Source organism: Octopus bimaculoides, chromosome 2 (genome assembly GCF_001194135.2).
Source record: "Octopus bimaculoides isolate UCB-OBI-ISO-001 chromosome 2, ASM119413v2, whole genome shotgun sequence".
In the NCBI taxonomy this organism is placed as follows: Eukaryota; Metazoa; Mollusca; class Cephalopoda; order Octopoda; family Octopodidae; genus Octopus; species Octopus bimaculoides.
Genome location: NC_068982.1, coordinates 126,603,747 through 126,606,827, shown reverse-complemented (window position 1 = coordinate 126,606,827; position 3,081 = coordinate 126,603,747).

Sequence of the window (3,081 nt, the reverse complement as noted above, 5' to 3'; positions counted from 1 at the left end):
TATATATATAGAGAGAGAGAGAGAGAGAGAGAGAGAGAGAGAGAGAGAGAAAGGCAGACAGAGACAGAGACAGACAGATGAAGATATGTTTTTTTTCATTTGTATACACACACACACACACACACACACACACACACACACACACACACACACACACACACATATATATATATGTATGTACGTTTGTATGTATATATTTATAAAACAATGCATTTATATATGTATAGTGTATCTATCTATCAATATATATATAAACACATACATATATACATACATACATACATACATACATACACACATACACACATACACACATATATTGCAAAGCCTTTCCTTAATATAATTGATTAACTACAGCTTATCTCTTGCTCAAACCTTTACATTCAGAATGATCATGCTGTGTTGTTTAAAACACATTAACATTGTACGTTTAGTTATTTTGATCAGAAACCTCTTTAATGTAATTTGTTGTAAAATTACAGGTTTCCGCTTGAAGTTTCTATTTGTTTTCAATTGTTTTTCTTTTAATTTTTTTTATTCTTTCCTTAACCTTTTTGAATTGATTGATTGATTGAGGAACTTTGAATGTTTGTATCTTTACAGGTTTTTGAATGCTTAAAGATACCAGAAACCAGTCATCCTTCTTTATAGTTAGTGATGTTTGTGGATAGTGAAATAAAATTACAGTCACCTAAACCAGTTTCGTTAATATATAACTGCAGCCATTATTTTTAAAATAATAGCTTTGTGATTTTCTTTTTCTTCAAACACCATTTTTGTTGTATTTTGTTTTATTTGTAACATGTGTAAGTTGACATTTATTCATTTTCTAGAACTAGAGATATAATTGTAAATGATTCTAACTTTTATGGAACTTAAGGCAATGTGCTTTTAGCTTTTCTTTTTCTATAAACCTTTTAAACCTTTTTCATGATAACCCATTTGAGACCACTTCTGGTTCTGTGATGCAAACTTTCTGTTTTGAAGTTTTCTAAACTAGAATATTCCTAAAAATGGACAAACTTTATAAATTCTTTATTACTTTCAAAATTAATTGAAAGAAATGTGTACTTTTACACATATATAGTAATGAAAAGTTAAAATGATAAAGTTTTTTTTTCTAAGAGATTGATTTGAGGAAAATTTTGTCTGGTGCATTGTAGTACTCAAAAGGGCCTGTCTACCACTGCAGAATTGATATCGATACTGGTGTCATATAAAAAGCACTTGTACTGGTGCCATATTAAAAGCACTGGAGCTGGTGCCACATAAAATGCACTTAGTACACTCAATGAAGTGGTTAGCATTAGGAAGTGCATCCAACCATACAAACCATGCCAGAACAGACAGTGGAGCCTGGTGTGGACCCTAGCCTTACCAGCTCCAGTGAAACCATCCAAGTCATGTCAGCATGGAAAACAGACATTAAATGATCTGGCTTAGAAATTTTAAATTATTAATTCTGTATATCATTCAAATTTGGTTTGCCAAATTCGATGACTAGCTCCCGTGCCAGTGGAGCGCTAACAGCACCATCTGAGTGGGATCACTGCCAGAGCAGCGGTCTCGCTTCCGTGCCGGTGGCACGTAAAAACCAACATTTGAGCGCGATCATTTCCAGCTTTGCCTTACTGGCACTCGTGCCGGTGGCATGTGAACAAAACATTGGACTGACTCCTATCCAGGTGGCATGTAAAAAACACCATTTGAGCGTGGCCGTTGCAAGTACTGTCAGACTGGCCCTCATGCCTGTGGCACATAAAAAGCACCCACTACACTCTTGGAGTGGTTGGCGTTAGGAAGGGTATCCAGATGTAGAAACTCTGCCAGATCAGATTGGAGTCTGGTGCAGCCATCTGGTTCATCGGTCCTCAGTCAAATCGTCCAACCCATGCTAGCATGAAAAGCAGACATTAAATGATCATCATCATCATCATTGTTCTTAGTTCAATTCATAACTCCCTGATTTTATTTCAAATACTTGTAATATACAAGAAACAATCCAATCAAGGAACTCCTTACTTTAACAACAGAACCTTGTTCTTTGTCAAAAGAAATGTTCTTAATCTATTATGATTTGCTGTTTTTAGAAAATCTGGCCTTAATAACCCAATTATAACAGCTTCACCTCACTAATTTGTATTTTTGAAAAAAAAAGCAGCAAGCTAGCAGAATCAGCCGCACACCAGGCAAAATACTTTGTGGTATTTTGTCTCTTTTTTTTCTGAGTTCAAATTCTGCTGAGGCTGATTCTGCCTTTCATCCTTTTAGGGTCAATAAAATAAAGTACCAGTTGAGCACTAAGGTCAATGTAATTGGCTTAGTCCTCTCACGAAATTGCTGGCCTAGTGCCAAAATTTGAAACCAGTATGTATTTTTGGATAATTATGGAGATGACAATGGCTATTTGACTCTAATCTCAGACGTCATCCTTTTGTAGGAAACAATTATTATTAGTGACCGTCCAACCAATGCCAGCCTGGAAGGCAGATGTTAAACAATGATGAAGATGATGATGATCTACTAACTAGAAATGAAAGGAAAAAATGTGTCACCTCTCTTCAGTTATTCGGAGAATATTATGATTTAATTCATTGAAGACCTCAGTGAGGGAATTCATTTTGTACCTCCCTTCAGTTCAGCAGCTTTTCTCACTGCATGATTGGCGAGCAAATTCAGCACACTTTATTCTATTGGATGTAAATTCAATGTTCCTATTGGTCTAATTCCAGGTCATTTTCTAGTTGTAAGTGATTAAATTACAAATTCCATATCTCCAGCAAGCAGCAGTTCTTCAAATATGAGTTATACAAATAACAACAACAACAATGAAATAATAATAATAATAATAATAATAATAATAATAATAATAATAATGATAATAATAATTTGCTGCCCTGCAAGCCCTAATTTCAATTCAAATTCAGGGAACCCATATATGACAGTAATTGAATGCGGGGTACAATTTACTTATTTAACCTCTTCACTCCTATTGAGATAAAATCTTATTTGAGATGTAACAATAACCATATATTTAATATAATAAACCTTGCTTTTTGGCTGCATTTAATAAAAGCAGAG